The sequence below is a fragment of the Schistocerca piceifrons genome, chromosome X (genome assembly GCF_021461385.2).
Source record: "Schistocerca piceifrons isolate TAMUIC-IGC-003096 chromosome X, iqSchPice1.1, whole genome shotgun sequence".
Lineage (NCBI taxonomy): Eukaryota > Metazoa > Arthropoda > Insecta > Orthoptera > Acrididae > Schistocerca > Schistocerca piceifrons.
The window spans coordinates 650061974-650087649 of NC_060149.1; the positions used below are offsets into that span (position 1 = coordinate 650061974).

Below are 25676 nucleotides of genomic sequence, written 5' to 3' on the forward strand. Positions count from 1 at the left end.
ATAGCACTAAAAAGGAACACAACTTTCTCAGTCAATTAATCATATAAAATGTATTGTACTATTTCTGGTGATATGCCTATGACTTACTCCTTAGGGGCTCACATCTCTTTCATGAGTACATGCTTGTTGCAGTACTACTTCTTCCCTCCCCCGCCTCCCCCCCCCCCCCTCTCTCACTCTCTCTCTCTCTCTCTCTCTCTCTCTCTCTCTCTCTCTCTCTCTCTCCCTACCTACCTACCTACCTGTTGGATGGTCTTCTTGGTACTGATTGTGCTTGGATCTGGTTTGTGTACTGGACACTCATTTTCTTACCTTCCTGCCTTCTGCAACTTTCCATTATGAACTATTTGGTTCCCTAGTTGGGCTTGACTTGCTACTTCTTTTCTAAATTCTACAGAGTTGTGGGCCGTGCAGTGTGTGTTTCACTTCTTGCACCTTTCTCTCTTTGCACCTTCCTTTCTTGCAACAGTACTGTGCCCAAATGGTAGCCCCCTGGCCATGAAGGGGTTGCACGGTTGGTGCCTGAGCTGGAAACTCCCCATGCAAGCCAAGGAATATGTGCCTGTCATGATTGGGGCACAGGGGTGTCAGGCAGCAGTTTACTGGCCAGGTAACTGTTGCTGTGGCTGGGTGAGGGGAGCCCCCATTCTGTGTGGGTGGTATCGTGGCAGAAGATTTGCACATTATGTGAATTAAACTTTTTCTGCTGGTGGCCACATAGCCCCAGCAGTCTCTTCTGAAGCTAAGATGTATTACAATGTGGAGAAGTATGACCACAAAATGTTCCCGTGCCTTTTGCTGGTTACACCATGCAAGGAGCATAGAGCTCAGAGATAAGGTGAGAAATACACACCCAAGTTTGTTCTAGAAGAGGTGGGGATTCCTTTTTGTCTACAAAGCCATTGTTCTTCATTGAACACCTCGGAGAAATGTTAGGGGAAAGTGGCAGCAATTTGAAAAATGAAAATTGGCTTTGTTCTGCTTGAAATGACTCCCTCGCTCAGTCACGGCACTGCTCACCTGCTACAAGCTGGGTGACATTCGTGTTGCTATAACCCCACATAAAAGTCTGAGTATGGCTCAGGGTATCATTTTCCACTGAGATCTTTTACAAGTTGATGACAAGTCACATGCTAATTTGAAACGACAAGGTGTGCATTTTGTCTGTTGTGTCCAGAGGAGACCAAAAGACAACAGAGTGGATACTGGGACCTTCATATTGGCATTTGAAGAGAATTCGTTGCTTAAGGAGGTCAAGATGATGGTGTATCGTTTTGATGTCAAACTATATATTCTTCCTCCCATGTGGTGCTACAAATGCGTGCAATTTTGACACATGCCTTTGTGTTGCAACAGTAGCCCCATCTGTAGGGATTTGGCCATCAGTTGCACACAAACACTTCCTGTGCCCCTGACCCATCCATGTCAACTCTGGGAAGCACAATTCCCTCAGTTCACTAGACTGCACTGATTTCAAACAATAAAAGAAAGTCCAGGCATACAGGACCCTTGACCACCTCACATATCAAGGGGCCAAAAAGAAATATGATCGCCTATTTTACATGTATGACGACGATGTATGCTACTGCTATGATGATGATGATGATGATGATGATGATGTCCTGTGCCATCACACTCAGTGTCTTCAACAAATTGCCCTCTGGGCCACTGGACTACATCCGCTCCCCCAGTGGTTCGTCCTCATTCTGCTTCCCCCACAGCCCCTTTGGGAGTGTCGACACACTATCCACCAAGGACGTCAGTCCTCAACCTCCAGCTGGAGAAGCAATGCCCTTCTCTGGCACCCTTTACCAGTAAGGTGTCCCTTGGGTCACTCCCTTTCTGGGACTCAGCTGACCTGCAACTGGATGCCAGCCGATAACTAAAGGAGCCATAGGTTGCAGGTTGTAGGACTTTGCATTCCTCCTTTGTCCCAGAATCTGGGACAGACAATCTCTCATAGAAGTCTTAAATAATCTAAGGACAAGAATTTGTCCACTCTCGCCCCCACCCACCCCCACCCCCCCACCCCAAGGGGCTCACTACTCTTTGGTGTTTACGTGCTTGGATACTATGGGGCCCCAGCTTTTGCAGCACCTCTTCCTTTTCCGTGCTGCATGTCTATCCTTCTGCTATTCTTTTTTTCCCTTCATTGGTGCCTACACGCCCTCTTTTTCCCACATTTGATTGCGTAGTGCTTCCATCAAAGAAGGCTATGAAGTCATCACATTCCGACCATACATCCAAACCCAATGTGTTGCTACCAGTGTCAACATTACAGCCTCACTCAAGAGTTCTGTCAAAATGCGACCAAATGTCTTACTTGCGGTAGGGTTGCTCACCAGGGTGATTGCGCGCCTACTTCTCTCCGCTGTGCCAATGGCAATGATGAGCATCCAGCCTCATCCCAAGAATGTTCCATGTATCTCGATGAGCGGGCCATCCAGGAGTCCTGGGTGAAGGGAAAAGTATCATACGCTGTCACTTGCAAGTTGTTGGCTAATCAAAAGCCCTGAATTTTACCATCTAGCACTTACAGTATCATTCTTGTTATGCCTTGCTCCACGAAGGATGTGGCCATGCAGACTTGGAACCTCAGACACAGCACTGCAGTTGTAAAATTGCCCAGTATCATGATATCAACCCCATCTCCTCATCTAGCTGCACAACAAGCCACCAAATATTCGTCTACAGGGGCGAAATCACCTGCTGCACAAGTGGCAAGCTAAAAAGGACAAAAGGAACATTCCCATGAAGACTTCTTATGTCCCTCCAGCCAACAAACATCTGATTACTCTCTGCCATCTGCAAAGGTTGTAAGAAATCAAACACAAACGGCCTTCTCCTTCCCTGACTCGGAAATCCTCTTCAGTGGTGTCACCATGTGATACCCTGACCCATCCAACCTCTATTTCACCGGTGCCCACCGCATACCGTTTTTCTGCCCTGGAATCTGCAGCCCTACACAGAGAGAATGCCGATGCCTCCCTAGATCTCATTGAACAGGATCCTCCAGCCTTTGCACCTTGTAGCAGTGAGTCTTTGAAAGCTGAGACTCGGCAGCCACCAAGGTGGCAACCCTTCATTTGTTCCCTCCTCCCCTCTTCCCATTATGATTCCTCTCCAATGGAACATTCGCAGAATTTGATCTAACAAGGAGGAATTAGAACTGCTCTTGGAATTGCAGCATCCACTTGTTTCCTGCCTCCAAGACTGCTTTTGACCTCGCGCATTTCCTTCTGGTCAGCTCTGATTTCCCCCCCCCCCCCCCCCCCCCCCCCCCGCCTTCATCCCTCATCCCTCATCCCTGAGGCGAGGATGGCACTCCGTCTCACTGGGGAGTCATGCTGCTCATTGCTCTTCCAGGATGACGTCAATAGCCAAACCATCTCTGTGAAAACTCACCTGCAAGCTGTTGCAGTCCTCCTTATCCTTCCTCACTTCAACTTTTTTCTTTGGAATGTCTACATCCCTCCATCCTGAGCATCGTCCTCTTTGCTGTAGCCAATAACTCTCTTATGGCCTGCCTCCCGCCAGGCATCTCCGGTTCCATTTTCATCTATGACTTAGCGATGTATTGCAGTTCTCCGCAGACTAGTCCTTTTGAGTGGTGTCTTCAGCAATGTCTCTCTATCATCTTTACTTATGGAGTATTGACAATAGATTTTGATGCACACTAACAAAACAATTTGTATGAATTTCTGATGGTGGAATCAGTTTCTTCCACTGCCTTTACATCTGAGCCTGTTGATTTTCCACTCACTGAAACTACAAAATTTCTGGGGCTCGTGCTTGATAGAAAACTTTCTTGATCCGCCCATGTGTCTTACCTAGCCACATGCTGCATCCAGTCTCTCAATGTCCTACAGGTTCTAAGCGGTACTTCCAATGGAGCAGATTGGAGCACCCTCCTCTGTTTGTACTGATTCCTTGTCTTTTGAAACTAGGCTGTGGGTGTTTCGTTTATTCATCTGCATGTCTGGCCATCTTATGTAGTCTTCATACAATCCACCATCACGGAAATTATTTTGCGACAGGCGCCCTTTACACTAGCCTCGTTGTGAGGCTGTACAGAACCTGGTGAAATACTGCTGTCGTACTGGCATGCTGTTCTCATTAGCGGATATGCAAGCTATTTGTGTGCCATGCCTGGCCACCCATCCTATGCCTCCTCCTTGGATGACTCCATTGACTGCCAGTATGAGGCGCGTCGTCCTTCTGTCACCTCACGGAGTTTGCTTTCGGCTATTGCTCCATCAGCTTAATATTAGGGTACCTGTCATTTTCCCAATTGGTGCGAACCCTTCACCACCTTAGCTTCATTTGGCAGCTCGTGTTCACCTTGGACTTCAGCCGCTTGCTGAGGAAACTACTCCAGATTCTGTCGCACTTAGATTCTTAACCTTTGCACACAACTTAGTGACAGAATGTATGTGTACACTGATAGCTCTAAGACCGACTGAGGTGTCTGATGTGCCTTCATCATTGGAACCAGTCATTTTCAGTATCGGCTTCCAGAACACTACTCAGTATTTACATCGGAGCTATTCACCCTATATTAGGCCACCCAGTATACCCAGCGACACAAGCTTTTTAATTGTGTTGTATGTTTCAATTCTCTCAGTGCTCTTAAGAGCGTCTGTGTGATCGGTTGGTTGGTTGGTTGGTTGGTTGATTGATTTAAGGTGGGGCACCAAACAGGGAGGTCATTGGTCCCATCAGATTAGGGAAGGAAGTTGGCCATACCATTTCAAAGGAACCATTGAAACGAGACAAGTAAAGAGCCCAACGCTGGAGGCGTAGTGCAGCCTTGTCGGGAAGTGATGTTGATGGATGAAACAAGGAAACAAGTGGTTTGTGATCTGTAACAAGATGAAATTTGGATCCATAGAGAAAAACACCAAACTTATGAAGAGCATAAATAATGGCCAAAGCTTCTTTTTCAATTTGAGAATACTTTTGTTGGGCATCCATGAGCGTTTTGGAGGCATAAGCAATGGGTTGTTCAGAACAGTCAGAAAAATGGTGTGCAAGGACTGCACCGACCCCATTATTGAGAGGCGTCCGTGGCAAGAACAAGATGTTCGCCAGGTCGATAAGTAGCCAGGCATGGGGCCTGTTTCAGCATAGTCTTCAATTTCTGGAAAGCCGCATTGCATGACGCGGACCAGTGAAAAGGCACGTTTTTATGCAACAGGCGATGCAATGGCTGAGCCACCGAAGCAGCAGACGGTAAAAACTTGTGATAGTATGCTATTTTCCCCAAGAAGGCCTGCAGTTCCTTAACAGATGTAGGGCGAGGAAGGGCATCGATCACAGCGAGTTTGCTGAAGTGGACGAATACCATCCCGAGAGAGTTGAAACCCCAAGTACGTGATAGATGCCTGAAAAAATTTTGATATCTGAAGATTACACTTAAGATCGGCAGTCTGTAAGACATGAAAAAGGGTGTGGAGATTTTGAAGATGAAGATGTTCGTCAATGGTGGAGCCAGTGACAACAATGTCGTCCTGGTAATGTATACACCCATGGACAGTGAGCAATAATTGTTCCAAGAATCACTGAAAGAGAGCAGGGGCACTGGAAACCCCGAATGGCAATTGTTGGTGTTGATAGAGGCCGAAAGGCGTGTTAAGGACCAGAAACTGCCGGGAAGCAGCGTCGAGAGGAAGTCGATGATAAGCTTCTGACAGGTCAAGTGTAGAAAAATACTGGCCTCCAGCAAGTTTAGTGAACAATTCTTCAGGTCGAGGCATAGGGTAAGTGTCGATAAGGCATTGAGAATTTACAGTGTCTTTGAAATCACCACAGAGACGAATATCACCATTTGGCTTAGCAACGACAACGACAGGAGAGGACCACTTACTGGAAGTGACAGGAAGCAAGACCCCTGAAGCAGTGAGACGATCCAGCTCCCATTTGACCTGATCACAAAGGGCCACAGGAATGGGCCGAGCCCGAAAAAACTTAGGCCGAGTAGTGGGTTTGAGCGTGATATGAGCTTCAAAGTTGTTTGCACGGCCTAACCCAGGAGAAAAAAGGGACGAATATGTTGTCGACAAGGAATCCAATTGAGCATAAGGAATAGCATCAGAGACAATATTGACAGAGTCATCTATGGAGAACGCAAAAACGCGAAAGGCATCGAAGCCAAAAAGATTCTCTGCGTTACTATGGTCGACCACAAATATGGGAACAGTGCGAACGAGAGATTTGTAAGATACCTCAGCATCAAATTGTCCCAAGAGAGAAATCTTCTGTTTATTGTAAGTCCGTAATTGCCTAGTGACAGGTGACAGGATTGGAGAACCCACGTCTGAGGATTAATGATAGTGGCAGCAGAACCAGTATCCACCTGCATATGAACATCTTGGCCAAGTGAGGAATAACTTCCCTGAAAGGGAAGAAGTTAAATTGACAGACAACACAGAATCAGAATCAGCGTCATGTTCATGAACATCATGTATGCGGTTGGATTTACGAACGAATGACACATGACCCTTTTTTATTTTTTATTTTTTTTTAATCTTTTCTATTGCATTTGTGACACACGGCCTAACGTTGTGGACAATCTTCTCGTGAATGTTTTGTAAAACACCGCGGACATGAAGTAAGTTGCCGTGGGTTTTGCTGCAGTTTCTTAGAGGTTTGTTTACGGTTAGGCCGAGGGTGCGCTTGGGAGCGTACTGCGGCCATGTCGGCCGGCGGGGACACGCCACACGCTTCGTCAACATCGCACAGAGGTTGTATTTCCCCGACATCGCCCCATGCCTCTATTTGCGCTCCAGCGGCGCGAGAAATTTCAAAAGACTGAGCGATGGATAGGACTTCATCTAGAGTCGGAATTGCTAACTGAAGGGCACGTTGCCTAACTTCTTTGTCAGGCGCCGATTGGATAGTAGCATCCCATGCCATGGAATCGGCGTAGGATTCTTTGTGAACATCAGTAACAAATTGACACTTTCTTCTGAGGCCTTGAAGTTCAGCAGCCCAAGTGCGATAAGATTGATTCGGTTGTTTTTGACAACGATAAAAGGCAACACGAGAGGCTACCACATGCGTATGCTTTTGAAAATAGATGGACAGAAGTGAGCACATTTCAGGAAAGGACAAAGACGCAGGATCTTTCATAGGAGCCAGTTGCGACAACAACCGATACATTTGAGGTGAAATCCATGAAAGGAACAGAGACTTACATGTTTGTTCATCCGCGACATGAAATGCCAAGAAGTGCTGTCGAAGACATTTTTCGTAATCAGACCAGTCTTCCACCGTCTTGTCATAAGGAGGAAAAATAGGTAGAGACAACGACATGAGATGCCCCGCATTTGCTGCCTCGACGAAATCACGAATCGCATTTGTGAGAAGTGTTTGCTGTTCTATGAGACCTTGCAATAGTTGCTCTAAAGTAGCCATGGAAACATGTGGGTCAACGATGGAAAAGAAAAAATCCCATCCTTGTCACCAATTGTTATAACTTCAAGTTGACCAAATGTATTTCAAGGAAGACGCAATACATGAAAGTCACAGATCAAGTAAACAGAGTATGACGTGTGTACACTTTAACAGTCAAATCATAACTGAGGCCAAGTCTAGCGGCCGCTGGCTGGCTGGCCGCTTAGGTGGCGCTGCTGCTGCTGCTGCTGCTGCTGCATGGCTGGCAGACAGCGCTGCGTGTAGAGGACGCACGTAACTGCGCGGCGGCACTTTGAAAGATCGGCGAGTCACAACACTGATACTTTTGTTTGACAACATTTATTCACAGTGTGATATGTTGGACTGCATGTTTCATGTGTGTTTTGATGCTGCATTTAAAAATCTAACGTAGTATGCCTTTATCACTTAATTTCCACTTGCCTATTATTACATATTTTAAAACAAAATGCCATAGACAGAACATTTATTCTCATTGTTCTTTTGCCAGCTTAGAAGTCCATTCCTGTGGGAGAAAAGCTGTAAAATTTTTGCGAAGTTGGTATTTCTTTATATGGTTTATAATGTGCTGCAGTTGTTGCCTTAACATTTTTATCAGTATCATCAGTGGGATACATGTTGTGTAGATTTTTCTGCTTCTTTCTTTTCAGTAGATAATTAAATCCCATTCCATTCAACTCCGAGTCCTTCCTGCTGTAATTTGCATGCCATCGACATACTCAGCTTTAACATCTTACATGCATGTTTCTTCACTTTTCTTAATCAGCACTTCAGCTCCATTGTCCGTCTCATCATCAGTAATATGAACAGCTTTAACAGCAAACGGTCACGGCTACCTACGAATGCAATTACAGCGACCACTTTCATGCTTGCGCTGTTGGATAACTGTGTACTATTATGAACTCGAATGTGATTATACCTAGACACATGACCAAGTTAGTTACTGGTATGGCTGGGCCTACCATTTGTTTGGTCAAATAATAACTTATAGATATTCATTTTGCAACATTGATGAACAATGATGGTATTATTTAGGTAATTTAATTGTGGGCAAGGTATATCATCTCAGAAAATAACTTAAATCAGTTCCATAATGGCTTAAGATGGGGTTAACAAAGTTGTTGCAGCACTATAAAATGTAGCTATGTGTAATGTTAGTTTGTGTGAACGTAGTTCTGTCTATCTCCCACATCACACGGTATTAGTTATGCTTAACTTTGATACATACAATAAAATATTGGTACAAAAATCTACTTTTAAACACAGTAATAGCTGTGGCAAAGTTCTTCCATTTTGGGTTCCAGGATGGTTCTCTGATGACTTTGATGGTGAGTATTACTTTCTAAATGTTGTGATGTTTCAATCCTTTATGCTTTGTGCAGTTTTAGGTATGTTTTTGACGAAGATTAATATATACAGTATTCTGAATAAAATGTTGGTGCATTTTTATGTTTGCCAATAATAGATGGAAGGTATTTTGTTAACCACAAGATGAACAGAAGGACCCAGTATCAAATTCTGTTTCACATCAATAGCACTTTCTCAACAGCCAGAAAGTAATTTTCTGTGTAAACTGGTGAATATGCTTAACATGTTTCTAGAATGAAATTTTCACTCTACAGCAGAGTGTGTGCTGATATGAAACTTCTTGGCAGATTAAAACTGTGTGGCAGACCGAGACTCGAACTTAGGACTTTTTCCTTTCACGGGCAAGCGCTCTACCAACTGAGCCAGGAAGTTTCATATAAGTGCACACTCCGCTGGAGAGTGAAAATTTCATTCTAGGAACATTCCCCAGGCTGTGGCTAAGCCATATCTCCGCAATATCCTTTCTTCCAGGAGTGCTAGTTCTGCAAGGTTCGCAGGAGAGCTTCTGTGAAGTATGGAGGGTAGGAGACAAGGTACTGGCAGAATTAAAGCTGTGAGGACGGGGTGTGAGTCGTGCTTGGGTAGCTCAGTTGGTAGAGCACTTGCCCATGAAAGGCAAAATTCCTGAGTTCGAGTCTCGGTTCGGCACACAGTTTTAATCTGCCAGGAAGTTTCGTGCTTAACATGTCTCTGTTTGCTATAAAGTGAATCCGTTATCAATAGCACCTTTGTGCTGCTATATTTCAGTTTATCTAGAATAATTTATTTTTGTATAACCAAATACATGAAACAAAAAAAAGAATAAAATTTTCTCATTTAAATATTCTGCTATGTGTTCAGAAAATATGATAAAACAGGCTTTCAGTATTTCATACCTCATTAGTCTCTCTTCTTGTAATAAAATTATTGTGTTTATTTGGCCTGTCTGGATAGCTGTGCACTTTAGCACACCAATTCAGGGAGGTGCGTTGGGCCCGAGATCAAATCTGCCCCGTGGATTGTCAACAAGAGCCGATGTGCCAGCCATCCTGGATGTGGCTTTCAGGTAGTTTCTCACATCTGACTAGGTGAATATTGGGCTGGTACTTACATCTCGCCTCAGTTACACAAGTTGCAAACATTTTGAAAATGTTATCACTCTTTCACATGGATAACACTAGATGCAAACATAATGTGGTCAGTGATTTCTGCCCAGGAGGGGGGCAGGGTTTGGCAGCAACAGGAAGGGCATCTTAACACTGACCCCATGAAGACATGGAATAAACACCAGGAAAAAGTAGGAAGGAGAATTATTTTCTTGATTTCTGTAGTAGCAGTTAAGCTTCACAGATTGATTACATAAATGTTCTCTCTTGGGTATACTGTAACATTTTTCCTTTTGAACTGGCTACCTGGCTATCAATAGGCAGCTGTTTTAAAAAAAATGATTATTATGTGTGTATTTTAATTCTTCATGAAGTCATTTTGTTTAATAACTAAATCTCTCCGTTACTTCGCCAGTTTACTTGGTTTCTTTAGGACTGTTCCATATTAAGTGTATTCTCAATGGTATTAATTTTAGTAATAATCAGCTAAGATTTTTTTCAGTGTAAAACACATTTCATTAAAGATCTGGTGGAGTTCTGCTTGCTCTAACCATTTTGTCTAATTCCCTTCACTCAAAACTTGCCCTTGGCAGATTAGATATAATACTTCAGTTAGTACCCTAGAAGGTACTTACAAAGCACTCAGTTGTGAAATTAACTGTTCTGTTTTGCAGTGGTTACTAGTTGTAGGGCTGGTAGAATTAGAGCACTGAATTGTAGATAAGCACAAAAAATGAACTCTGATGAAGCTGAACTTTGAAATCCTCATTGTGTAAATATTAGTTACAGACTATTTCGTTGTGAACAGGAATCAACTTTAACTAATGAACTTTTGACCAGTAAAATTTTGCAGATCAAGTAAAGTTCAACTGCAAACATCAGCCTGTAACGTACACACACACACACACACACACAAACACACACACAAACACACACACACACACACACACACACACACACACACACACACACACACACACACACACACAAATTGGTTTTGCACAAATACAAGTTGAAAAGAAGTAAATAATAAACCTGTTGCTGTTAACTATCACAGTGCTTAGATTCAAAACAATTTATTCAGTTTGTAAGGCTAGGTTATAAACTCTTCCCTGGTTGGTACATGTCAAGCTACGCACTGCATTATCACCACCCAATGCATCTCGATAGACTGTGTTTGAATTTCTACTTGGGGTGGCATGACCCCAGCTGCCTGCCCTATGCTATATTGAACATTTCTGGAGTATTTTCTGTGATGACTTCACTCACTCATAAGATTTGCCACCACTCACATTGACATTATTATAGATATAAAAATTAGTTTTTGCATTGAGACTTGTCTGAAAGTTAATGGTTGCTACAAATCCACAAGTATTTAAAGATGGCTTTTCCATCAGTAGTTTCTGATGTGATTCTGGTAATCAATTCTGAAAGTCCCTTGCAGCATGCATCAGTAGTGAAGTGTATCATCATAGCTAAATGTTGGTAATATCCGCTGTGCTGCATCTATTCTTTGTTCTACTAGATAAAAAATTAACAAATTTGATTTTAGGTAAGAGTATTTTTTGGCTTGCACATTGTCTTCTGCTTTGTTGGTGTGGAGATTATACTGTTTCGTTGTGCATGATGGATGAAAGTCATCAATGATAGTTTCCCTTTATGGTATTTTTGTGGTCAAAATCATCCTGTTCTTTCGTATGATGACTGAAATATACTGTTTGTCTGCATCTACATGACTACTGTGAAATTCACACATAAGTGCCTGATAGAGGGTTCATCGAAGCACCTTCTGTCTGCTCCTCTACAGTTCCAGTCTCAAAGAGTGTGCTGAAAAACGAATGCTTAGAGTTTAATGTGCAAATGTTGGTTTCTCTTACTTTATTACATGATAGTACAAAATGAACTGCCCTTCTTTGAACTTTTTTGATGTCCTCTGTAAGTCCTATCCGGTACAGATCCCATACTGCACAGCAGTACTTCAGAGGAGGATGAACAAGTATAGTGTAGGCAGTCTCTTGAGTAGCCCTGTTGAATCTTATAAGTGTTCTGCAAATAAAGCACACCCTTCGGTTCACCTTCCTCAAGACATTATCTATGTAATCATCCCAAATTAAGTTGTTCAGAATGGTAATCCATAGGTATTTGGTTGATCCACTTTCACACCATACAGATTTATTGTCTACACTGTTTTGCAGTTGGTTTTGATCTTGTGATAACTTTACTGGGTGGTAAATGACATTATCATCTGCAAACAATCTGAGAGCTGCTCAGATTGTATCCTAAATTATTTATATAGATTAGGAACAGCAGAGGGCCTAGGGCATTTCCTTGGAGAACACCTGACATCACTTCTGTTTTACTTGATGGCTTTCCATCAATTGCCATGAACAGTCTCACACAGCTGAGACCAGGAATGGTGTATCTATAAATATGGAATTAATTTTAGATCCCCTGTCCATAGCACTAGCACTGCAAATAAAGAGCTAATTTTGTTTCATGTGAATGATATTTTCTGAAGCCATGTTGACTGTGTCAACAGATCATTCTCTTGGAGGTAATTCATAATGTTCAAAACCAGTATATGTTCCAAAACCTTACTGCAAGTAGATGTCAGTGATATGAGTGTGTAATTCAGCAGATTATTCCTGTTTCCATTCTTGAGTATTGGTGTGACATATGCAACTTACCAGTCTGTAGATATGGACCTTTCGTTGAGTGCACAGTTGCATATGATTGCTAAGTATGGAGCTATAATATCAGCGTACTTGAAAAGGAACCTATGAGGTATACAGTCAAGACTGGAAGAGTTGCCTGTCTTCATTGATTTAAGCTACTTCGCTACACCAAGGATATCTACTTCAAAGTTACTGATATTAGCAGCTGTTCTTAAATTGAATTCCAGAATATTCACTCCATCCTATTTGGTGAAGGAATTTTGGGGAACCGTACTTAACAAAACTTTAGTAGCAATGTGATCAGTAACATTGCTGCTGATGTACTTTACATACAACCAGAATCTCTCTCATCTGTGCCATCATTCTAATATATTGACATTTGCTGTGAACCAAATTAAATACCTTTTAACATTTATTGTATTATGAGACTTGGTTGGTAACTTCATGATCGATTTTTCGCTAGATTAATTAGTGCTTAATCACTGGTGGAGGACAGATGGCCTATCTGTAATAAATACACTATGTACTGTGGAACCTCCCTCATCCTGGTAGGAAATTTGACAATGCTATTCTTAAATTTCAGGTAACTTCCAGTCTTTTGGAAATTGATGACTTAGTTCTGTCACGCAATTAGTAATATTTTATAACTATAGTATAACTTTCGAAATTAGGCATACACAGCCCAGTATGTTTGTCCTTTCCTTTGTGTTTCCTGGCACAATAATTCATCTGTAGAGAGTATCAAATGCCAAGATGTGTATTGTGCACAGGCCTGAATAGGTTATGGCAATGTACGAAAGGTACACTTTGTGTGCAGTTACATCATAAAGGCAATGGCGGTCAAGGTGTATGAATATATTTTGTTCACATATGAGTAGCGCCATATCATAAATAGATGGTTTATTATTTTTGTATATGTGATTCAGTGTACACTGCATTTTTACTTTAGTTCACTTAACAAACAAAATAGATACCACAGCACTTCAAACCATCCATTCTTGTATTTCCAAGCACAGAATCTGTCAAAAATTAACATGAAAATGACTGAATGCTTGGATAATTCCCTGAAGTCCAATCATCAAATGTGTGATTAAGGCCGGCCGTGGTGGCCAAACGGTTCTAGGCACTTCAGTCCGGAACCGCGCGACTGCTAGGGTCACAGGTTCGAATCCTACCTCGGGCGTGGATGTGTCTGATGTCCTTAGGTTAGTTAGGTTTAAGTAGTTCCAAGTTCTAGGGGACTGATGACCTCAGATGTTAAGTCCCATAGTCCTCAGAGCCATTTGAACCATTTTTTGTGTGATTAAGCAGATGAAAATCATTTTCTTTCCAGTCAAATTTTTCAGTTAACTGTATTTTTTTCCCAAATATTCCACTGTCAGTTTCAGAACTTTGGAATTAGATAAACTATCAATTACATCTCTTGTTGAAACATAAGACTGTAGCGTTACACCTGCTGATGTAGAGGGCATGGGACTATAGCCTTCAGAATCTGTGGTGAAATTCTCTTTTACACTGACATTAAATAATTCATCTTCACTGTCACTCTTTGTATCTCGGTGATCTCTACATTAGAATATATGATGAGGAAAAATATTGTGGTGCCAATCCTGAAAAACAGTATATGGAGAGCAGTCAAATATAGCAGGAAAATATCAGAATACAAATTAGCAATTAGGACTGAAAATGCAAAAATATTCTGAGATATGGAGTAAAAAAATCTGTTGTATGCTTAAAATAGTCAACAGCAAAGAGGCACTTGAGTGCTGGTGTGACTGTACTCGCCAGCTGTCAGGGGACAGCAAGAAGATCCTTGCTAACTCATGGACAGTGTTCAAGCAAAACATAGAGGGTGCACTTAAACTCATCAATGCCCTAGGAAATGCGCAGCATAAAGAGCTAACTTGTCATCACCAGCCAAAGGGCAAAGGAAGTTATTGGCAGCATAAGTAATGCATGCAGATAACTGACCCATGAGAAATCTAGCTGACTCACAACCACTGTGAAAAATTTAAAGGCATTTCATAGATATTTTGTGGCTGTGAGAAAGGGAAATTTGAAGTATTTGGAATTCACATACATCAGTCAGCTATGTTACAAGCAGACCTCGATATGGCTCAATATTCTATGTTAGACGATGACCCATTGGGGTAGTGTTCATTCTTGAGTAGGTCCAGTGATTTCCCCCCCCCCCCCCCCCCCCCCCCAATTTTTTCACCCCCCTCAGTGTTTGTTAATGTGAAAAATGACTAGTTGCACCATGGCTTGGAGTGCATGTTAAACTTCAGGTCCCCATGTATCTGGTTAGGTTAGTCAATTCAGTGGTCATCAGAAGGCAACGACCATGTCTAATAAATAGCTGTGGTGTTCAAACCAACCTTAAGTTCCGCGACATCTGCACCTAAACGGACAATGCAAATGTGTACCTTTGCCTCTCACTGCAGCAACAGTCCCTTTAACATTGAATAACAGTGGCTTTAAAATCTGAACTATTGAAACATTTGTCTGCACAGAAAGGAGACTAAACCTATATTCAAATATCTGTAACATGTATTTATGCATCATGGTCAGCAAACAGCTGAAATCCTGTTGTGACACAACACCACAGTGCAAAACAGTTTGTGTTCAAAGTCAAATTGGCTGCACTTCCTAACAGCTAATACCAGCTGTTTTCTATCAGGTGACAAATAATTTGTCCTCCGTATTGGACTTGAAAATAATTATGACAACTATGTTTGAAACCATACTGCCTGAATTGCCTTTTGCTGTTTTCCTAGTGGCTTGTGCCACTGTTGGGTAGCATTCTGTGTTAAAGAAACTTCAGCACTGAGATTTATAATTTCCCTTTTCAAGTGCTTTACAGAGATGACTCCTTCAATGTTTGTACGGAGGACAACAGTGAGTACCAGTGAGATCCGTTCATCTTTTGTGAAAGTTTGAACCTATTCTTGAAATTAAATGAAAAACAATTTCCCCTGAAGTTTCAGTTGGGTAAAAAATACTGTACAACAATCACAACTATAGTAAGAAAAGTTCTTCTGAAACCAACTTTTAAAAAAACCAGCCACTGACTCCAGCTTGCAGCTTACTATTAACAACTGGATTTTGTGCTACAGGATACTGACCCAAGATCTTTTCCAACAATAAATCTTTATCAGTTGTGGACAAGTTTGAAGAGTGCACTTACTTCTGCTTATTTTGTTCCATCTTTACAATACACAGTAGTTACCAATAAACACTACAGATCTACAGTGTATGTTTAATATCTGCACTTGAAGTGCTGTAATTGTGTTGATTGCTGACTTGGCGGTGTTGCCCAGCATGTTTTATGGTAATTTAGATCAACACTGTACCTTGTTCATCTGATTCAACTTCAGTGGTACAAAACATAGTGAATTCATGAATTGGGTTCATTTAGTGAACTAAAGATAAAATTGCACTCCAGTCAGCAAAGTTTATACAATGGCCACTCAGAGTTGTAACAGCTCTGTTAAGCTGTGATCTGACCATTCCTGGTTGCTATACCAAGAACAAACATGATTTATGGAACATAGTACTATATAGAGAAACACCAGTGAAGTACAGGTTGAGTGTAGCACTGAACACATTGACTGTATAATAGTAATGCAGATTACAGACTAAGCTGAGTACTCATTTGCAATCCCTTAAATAATACTATTTCTTTGACGGCTCACCAGAGTGTGCCAGAGGACAAACCCAAGTGGCCTCTATGAACAGGTCTGTGAACTGTATGGATGCATGATCTCTGAAATTGCGTGCTTAATGAGTGAATGTACATCAAGCACAGAAAAATGCATAGTACTGAAAGAAACACTGGTACTGTGACAAAAATCACTAATCTCACAAGGCACTGTGATTACAAGTCATGGAAAACACCAATGACGGTGCTGACGTCTGTTTCATAGCCCGATGCTGGCAGCTGCTGCAGCATGTGGTGGGCAGTCACTGGCAAGTAGGGGCAGAAGTGATTAGGGGGAGGTTTGGCATGCTGTTCCCACCTCCATAGCGGCGTCCCCCTCGAGGTCAGCGGTCTGTGACGGAGGCATCACGGGAGCGTGAGAGACAATAGCTGCACAGGACCCAGCAACAGAGATGGCAGTGGTGTCCAGTGCCAGGGCAGCTGCACCGACAATGGCAGTTGGGAAGTGTGGATGGAAGCAGGAACCCTAGACAGAAATCGGCCAGGTAGCACCCCCTGCTGTGTTGCGAACCGGACCATATGTGGCACAGGAACAGCCATCAGTGGCGTCGGGGGTGGTTGGGGATCCCTCCAGAACAGCCTGTGCCATGTGTAGCCGAAGGAGGTGAAAGTGATGGGATGTCCACCCATCTGGAGTGCAGGCAATGCACAGGTGCTGGCCCCGGTGACACTTGATGACTACGGGAACTCAGTTCAGCCAGCAACTGAAACCATGAGCCCAGTCAGGCACACCCGGCTGGGAGTGTTGGGAGCAGGTGATGCAAGTGGACATGGCATCAGATGCAGCAAGTGGAGGAGGATCCATGTAGCAGCTCCACTGGGCTCTTGTCCCCCCACCAGAGTGAAATGGTACAAACTCAAAAAATGGTCTATAGCAGCTTCAGAGGACCTGCCGGGGCATCTGAGTTTTAAATGTCTGAACCGTGTGTTCGGCTTCCCCATTACACTGAGAATAAAATGGGGAGGCTGTGAGATGGCGAACACCACTAGCCTGAAAAATTCTTGAGAGACAAACTTGGCACCATTATCAGTAACCACGGTGTATGGAAGTTCCTCAATTGCAAAAACCTTATACAGGGCCGAAATAGAGGCCACCATGAATGTGGGCAGAGATCAAACCACATAGGGAAACTTAGAATAGACGTCTGCTACAATGAGCCAATACTGATATAGGAAGGGCCAAACAAAATCAACGTGTAGACGCCTCCCATAGGCGCTGCGGCATTGGCCAGGGGGGAAAAGATGCCCATGGGACTGCCTGTTGCCGAACACAGTAAGTGCAAGTGGCGATAAGCCACCATCTATGCCTTGCCAATACACACGTAGACGGACCTAATTCAACAAGCAAAAGAAATTGTATAATGGTAAGTTAATAAAGGAATTAGTAATAAAAATAATGGCGTTTGGAAATCTGAGAAATGAAACTAACAACAAGCAGCATGCTATAAAGAAAGCTTTAAAATTAAATCTGTATGATGAGTTGACATCAGAACCAGAAAAAAATAGTAAATGTTTTTAATGACAACTGACCTTGATAAAGTAAAAATGTCATAGAGCAAGTACTAAACACCCAACAAATGCGAAAGCCATGAAAGCATCAATGTTGCTCCTCAGAGCCTGAAAAACTGAAGTGCTCGCAGGTAGAAAGAGACTAAAAAGTAAATACTCCAGTGGCAGTGACAACCTACTACATTTAATTGTAAAGAAATGTGGGGAATGCAATGTAGAATAGCTAATTCATACAACTAATGCATCCATTAGAATAGAGTTTTCCCTAGCCGCCTAAAGGTTGTGTTTCCCATCAGATTGGAATATTTTATTATCAGAAACCACAGCAGTGTATGTGTGTCTCAATACTAAATTAAAACCATTAGATGATAAGGAAATTACTACTGGTATTTTTTTTACATCTATCTAAAGCTTTTGGTGCTGTTGACCACACCATACTCCTTTGAAGGTTATCTAATAAATGTTTGAGGCACTGCAAATTGACAGTTGAAATCATACGTGTCAAACAGTGTACAAAAGGTTGAGATTTGTAGAAAGGCTACTACTGTTCATCAGTGTATTGTGCAGTCTTCAGAGATAATGCCTGTTATATATGGTGTACCATAAGGCTCAATCCTGGGGCCCCATACCGTTTCTGCTATGTATTTATGACAGAGTCACGAAACTTACTTCAGGGCATACTACACTTTTTGCTGGTCACAAAAGTAATCTGTAAAAGGTACAGATGAAGCTGACCATGACCAAAAGATTAAACCACTTATCACTGAGCAGATGGTTCAATGAGAATAATCTCAGTGTTAATTGCAAAAAAAAAAAAAAAAAACACCCCTCAGCTTAGCTTCAGCCTCTCAAAAATGCAAAATTTCCATCACACTCCTTAACAACCAAGAGCTGTCCAATGTGAGCTCTGTTAAATTTCTTGGTATATGGCTTGGCAAAAATCTTAAATGGCAAACTCGTGTCGTTTATATCTCAAATAAGCTGTCAACATTGTATTATATTGTAAGAGTACTTAATGACTGAATCACCAAAATAGTTCTTATACAAGTATATTATTCTTACTGTCTCTCCGTATTACTGTATGTAACCATATTTTGGGGAACTCATCCTGCGTCAGAGCTATCTTCAGAATTACAAAAAAAGGCAATATGTATGATATGCAATCTGAGATATAATGAATCATGCAGCCACATATTTGTTAAAGGACATTTGGAAGTTTTCCACCATAGCTATATTTCACAAGTCTTCAGTTTATTATACCTTGCATGATTATCCTTACAAGCCATTTTTCAAGTGTAGTATGCGTCAATGTGTTGTATAATTATCCTGTTAATGAACGGTGATATAGCCGACCTGAAAGTGAGCACATAACATGAAAGCGTCAGGATTGAAACCAGAAAGCATACTGCATGCAGTAATAGTGATATTTATACAAGGGTCATTCAATAATTGGAAACACACATTGGTCTGGGGAAAAAACTGTTTGTAGGGCAAGTTTGGTACTTTTATGGCTTTAATTTGGCACCACTGGGATGAGGGCTGATCAGCTGATGTATCAACATTGTTTTGTTTATAACGTCAAAAATACATTTCAAGATGGCAAGTCCGCTTGAAACGTCCACATTAGCTGAACAATGTTCTGTTATTCGGTTTTTACTTGTTGATGGTGAGAAACCAGTGAATATATACTGTAGAATGTCTAAAGTTTGTGGTGAAGGTTGTATGAATCGTGCAAATTTTTACAAGTGGGTAGAGCAGTTCAAAAATAGTCGCAACTCAGTGACTAACGAACACTGTTCTGGCTGACCAGTTGCAGTTTCAACTCCCTCACTTGAAAGTCAAATTGATGACATGATTCCTGCCGACTGCTGTGTGACTTTGGAAATGAGAGTTGATGAGGTTCAAGTTAGTACTAGTACAGTTCATAACATTATCTGTAACAAGCTGAAGTACCACAAAACATTTGCATGATGGGTTCCAAAGGAGTTGATGCAGCTACACAATGAAACAAGGTTGAGAGAGTGCCCAGAGCTAAAGGAACGTTGTGCAAGAGGAGGTGAACACTTTCTCAACAAAATTTTAACTTGTGATGAAACTTGGGTTCACTACTAAGAGCCAGACCCAAAAAGACAAAGCATGGAGTGGAAGCACACCAACTCACCTGTCAAGAAAAAATTCATAACCCAAGCATCAGCAGGAAACTTCATGTTAACAATGTTTTGGGGTGCTGAAGGTCCAGTTTTTTGTGATTATCTCGAAGAGCAGTGTACAATGAACAGCCAACACTACTCAGATTTGATTTTAAACATGGTGAAGCCAGCCACGAGAGAGAGACGACGTAGATCCAACTAACCTGTGAAACTATCAACAAAATGGGCTGGGAAGTACTGCCTCACCCCCCTCTAATTCCTGGTTTAGCACCTAGTGATCTCCATTTTTTTGGTGCACTGAAGGAGGCATTACATGGGAAGAGGTTCCAGGACAATGAGGACGTGAAAATTTTTGTGGGAAATTGGTTCAAACATTAAGATAAAGAGTTCTTTACAGCTGGAATAAAAAAGCTTGTGGTTGTTGGAACAAGTGCATAAATGTTCAAGGGGGTTATGTTGAAAAGAAGAAAAAGTATTGTTTTGGAAAAATAAATGCTTTTTTCTCCGGGCCAATTTGTCTCTCTAATTATTAAATTACCCTCGTAATTATTGTCATGTTATGGGACACTGTATGTGCTCACTTTTGTTGTCAAATACTCACTGAGGCTTTTAAGCTGTCATTCTTCCCACACTCCATACACACGGTGTTAAACGAAAGCAAGCACCTATAGTGTCCTATAACATGGCATTAGTTATAAAGATGACTGTTATTGCATGCAGTAAGATTTCTGGTTTTAATTCTGATGCTTGCATGTTATGTGCTTGTTTTCAGATTGTCTGTATCAGTGTTTATTAATGGGATAATTGTCCAACACATTGACACCTACTGCACTTGAAAATGGCCTGTAGGGCCAAAAATGTCCAGTCCTGCAAGGTATAATAATTTGAATACTTGTGAAAACAGCCAAGGAGGAAAACTTCAAACCATCTTCTGATAGGTAAAGCCAATGGCAGACTTCATTTAATTGGTAGGATACTGGAAAAATGCAGTCAGTCTATAAAGAAGACTGCTTACAAAATACTCGTTCCATCTTAGAATATTGCTAAAGTGTGTGGGACTCATACCAAATAGGACTAATAGGGAATATTAAACTTCTACAAAGAAATGCAGCATGAATGGGCACAGATCTGTTTGGCGCAACTCAGGGGTGTCGTGGAAATATATAAGAACTGAACTGTCATATACTCGAAGGATAGTCATTAACTTACCACAAAAGCCTACTCACAAAGTTTTGAGAACTAGTATTAAGTGAGGAATCTATGAATATATTGCAACCACTCACGGATTGCTCCCACAGCGACTGGAGAGGAGATTATACTAATTACAGCACCCAATGAGGCTTTTAAGCAGTCATTCTTTCTGCACTCCATACACAAATGGAACAGGATGAATGATTATCATTGGGTTGGTGATAAGCTCTTAGAATTTTTCGCAAGCTTAATAAACACAACAGAGACTTCAGTCGTCAGTAATATATTTTTCTTCACTATTTACAACAGCCTGCCAACGCTGGAATAACGTTTTGATTCCGCAAGTATAGTTTTCAGGTGAGGAACTTGAGACATGTACGAAGTACACTTTCATGTGGTTTGTTTAATAGAAGAGGGAGAAGGTAAAAATCTTAGGGCACAAGGTCAGGTAAATGAGGTGGGTGCGAAATGACCTCCCAACCCAGCTCTTATGTAGTGTTTTTTCTCAGTCTAGCAGAATGCGGATGGGCATGCATTATTATGGAGTAACATCATTTCGTACAGTCTTCCTGCTCGTTGTTTCTGTATTGCATCTGCAAAATCCTCCTCAAAATGAGGGAACCGTTTTCTTATGATGTTCTGTCCAATGGCATTATCCCCACACATGCAACAAATGTTTCTGGCTGTCTCTGCTGCTGTCATCCTCTATTTAACACAAACAAAGTAATATGCCAAAAAATGTTTCGTATAAAATGTGAAATGTAGAGCAATCACATATTATAGTAATAACAAAATTAAAGATGGGAATGATATGTAATGCATGCATGTCTGGCTATAAAGTCTTTCAAATTGTTGATATTGATTCACAAAATAGTGTTAATATGAGGTTCTGTTTTCTGCAAATATCTAATCAAACACTTTTCTTCTTATTTTCTTGTAAAGCTCTCCAAGAAATACCGAGAAACTTGTTTTATATTTGAGGCATTTCAGTAACCAACATGTTTTGTAGTAAAAGGAAATATTTTTGGGTACAGAAACTTAAAAACTGTAAAATAGTAAAAATAGATTTTGAAAAAGTTTTGTTGTATAATTTGAATTATATTGCAACAACATTTTTGATTGGTCATATTTCTGTAATTACAAAGTTTAGAAGTAGGACAAGATATTTTTGATGTGATAGAAAAATATGCTATCAAATGATTTGTGTGAATCCTAAAAGGAACAGTTACTAGTGGAGCTGAATTTTTAAGTGCATGTGGTTTTCCCGAATTTTGAACATTACTTGTTCACATTTCAATTCTCAATGGGCAATCTTCCATGGGTTTGCCTTCTGAATAATTTTATGTGAAGATTCTGATACTGTACTCATTTAGTTTTAACTTTCTTTTGACAGGTATGCACGTGGTTACAACTGTTGTTAGTCCTAAAAGTGCCTAAACATAACCAATTATGACTTCCCAGTAAACCAGTTATCTTGCTTTATTAAAGTTTGAAACCTACACCACCAGTTAGTAATACATCTTGTGGCTAATATAGGCAGGAGGGGGGTGGTGGTGGTAATTATGTGGACTTATTACAGTAGGTCATATTGTTATGTGTAATTGAACACAATAAAGACCATCAGGTACATAATCTTCACTACTAACAAGCCTGCTGCCCAGTTTCCATGTTTTGCTCATAATTAATTACACAAAAAAATCTCAGAAATAAGTTTCTATTTATTATTATTATTATTTTTATTATTATTATTATTACTACTATTATTATATGCTGCTAACAAAATGTTTAGCATTGTGGAAATTCTCCTGTGCATTATCTTTTCCATTGACACAGTCGTTAATGCCATATCTGGTTGTCTAAATGTCATAGACTGATTATACAAGACTCTTGTCTTGTTTATAGTTACTAAGTGTATGCATCTGAAGACTACACAAAAATGCTGTATATCCTTCCCAGTAACTCTGTTTCATTGGATTTGATAGATAACTTCACCTGGATATTCCTGCAAGGAATGTTACAGACTCTATACGGGCAAATAAATTGCAGATACAGACAAAAAGCTATATAAAGTGCACAAATCCTCTGTAAACACTGTTACTTATAAAATCATACAAACTAGTGTTCACTAAAATTAATTTATGTATTTCTAGCTTGAAATGCATTTCTGTCGGTGTCGTACCGTTGTCTGGAACCAGCACTTTACCTTAATGACGAACCACTTACTGTAGTGGAGACATATCAATTCTTAGGTCTGATTTTCGACACTCGTTTGATTTGGCCTCCTCATCTTCGTAACCTTAAACGGAAGTGTTGGCAGCATCTCAATGCCCTCCGCTGCCTGAGCTGCTGGGTTGCGGATTGCTCCATGCTGCTGCAGCTCTACAGAGCCCTTGTTCAATCCCGCCTTGACTGTGGGAGTGTGATTTATGGTTCAGCAGTGCCCTCAGCATTGCGTTTGCTCGTGCTTTTAGCACGAGTCCGGTGACCAGCATACTGGTGGAGGCTGGAGTCCCTCCATTGGAGATCAGACATCTAGAACTGCTCACCAATTACATTGCACGCATTCATAGCTCTCCTGAACATCCTAATTACAGTCTTCTTTTCCCAACCACGGCAGTTCACCTCCCACATAGGCGGCCCAGGTCAGGGTGAACAATTGTGGTTCACGTCCGATCACTTCTGTCTGAACTGGAGTCCTTCCCTCCACCATCTCTCCTCAAGGTCTATTCACATACACCTCCGTGATGTAGCTGTAGGCCGAAGCTTCACTTGGTCCTTTCGCGTGGCCCTAAGGACTCCGTTAACCCTGCGGCTCTCCACTGTCACTTGAAGTGTTCCGGGGCTCTGAAGTGGTTTACTCCGAGGCTCGATCGCTGATCGTAATGTTGGCTTCGCCTTTGTCCACAGAGGCCATGTTGAACAGCATTCCTTGCCCGATGGCTGCAGTGTACTCACTGCAGAGCTGGTGTCCATATCTCGTGCACTTCAGTATATCTGTTCATGCCCCGAGGAATTGTTTCTTCTGTGTACTGACTCCCTGAGCAGCCTACAAGCTATCGACCTTGCCATCCTTTGGTGGTATCCATCCAGGAGTCCATCTATGCCCTGGACTGGTCCCGTCGTTAGTGGTGTTTGTGTGGACCCCAGGACATGTCGGCATCACAGGCAACAAACTTGTCGACAGGCTGGCCAAACAGGCTACACGGAAACCGCTTCTGGAGATGGGCATCTGTGAACCTGACCTGCGTTCAGACTTAGACTGCAGGATTTTTCAGCTTTGGGCGACGGAATGGTATAACAGTACGCACAATAAACCGCATGTCATTAAGGAGACTTTGAATGCGAGGAAGTCATCCATGCAGGTCTCTCGCAGGGAATCAGTTGTCCTCTGCCGGCTCTGCATTGGCCATGCTTGGGTGACCCACAGTCGCCTCTTGCACCGTGAAGACCCTTCGCAGTGTCGGTGTGGCACCCGGTTGACAGTGGCCCATATTCTGGTGCACTGTCCCACTTTGACTGCCCAGCAATGAAATCTTGGGCTACTGAACTCGTTGCCCCTCATTTAATCTAACAACGCCTCATTGGCTGATGTAGTTTTATGTTTTATTCATGAGGGTGGGTTTTATCATTTGATCTAAGTTTTCGCGCGTGTCCTTTGTCCCTCTGTGTCCTCCACCCTAGTGCCTTTAGGGTGGAGGTTTTAATGTGTTGCAGAGTGGCTGGCTTTTCCTTTTTATTCTCGTGGTCTGCCAGCCACTGTAATCTGCTTTTTTGTTTTCCTCTCTTCTATTTCTAGTGGCTCTGTGTTGTTTTCTTGTCCTCTTTTGTTCCTTTTAGTGTTTGTTTCTTTCGTTCTTGTGGTTCTCCCTTTCTGTCCGTTTTGTGTTATATGTCTCGTCTGTTTTATTCTCATGCTTATCACATTGTTTTATTAGGAACAAGGAACCGATGACCTCGTAGTTTGGTCCCTTCTCCCCTCTTTTAAACCAACCGACCAACCACCATGTAGCAGTGCTGCTCAGTCACTGCTGGAATACTGATTGTTCTGTTTTCATGTCTGGAGTACTGATTGTTCTGTTTTCATGTCCCTGTTGATGACACTAGACTAAATTGGGACTCCTCTATCAAATGGGGTGCATAAAATTCTGCTTTAAAAATAATTTTGTTTGTAATGGGAAACGAACTTGTGCTTTCCGTTGACACTGAGTGTTGTGTGAAAGATGTGATGAGTGCTATTTGTTTGGGCTGACTCCAGCTACATATTGCAAAACTGAAGTTGCAAATATTTGAGGAAATACCAAAGAAAATGCACCTGACAGCTCGTACAAGAGACACTCTGGGTGTTTATACAGCACACCAGGTTGCACATCTTAACAAGAGAGAGGCACATTTTCATTGCGTTTAACACTTTGCTGTCCGCAAGTCTCATACAAATTTATTCGCTTGGTGCCAGCAGTGCTAATTCGGATTACTTGGCTTGTCGCCGGCTGCTTGTCACCTTTCCATTGATGACAAGCTTCAAACACATTGACTTTTGCGCACT

General features: G+C 41.8%; 1 protein-coding gene across 3 annotated transcripts in view; it reads left to right on the forward strand.

The window, feature by feature from the left end:
• The window catches only part of LOC124721829 (mucin-5AC-like), a 52110-nt gene that overhangs the window by 22896 nt on the left and 3538 nt on the right, over positions 1–25676 (forward strand). The window contains exon 1 of one of the 3 annotated variants that reach the window (XM_047246953.1): positions 20755–20880. The exons of the other annotated variants lie outside the window; for them this stretch is intronic. The gene's annotated coding sequence lies outside the window, so the exon portion shown is untranslated. Of the gene's footprint in view, positions 1–20754; positions 20881–25676 lie in introns of those variants that run through there. 3 annotated transcript variants of the gene reach the window in all.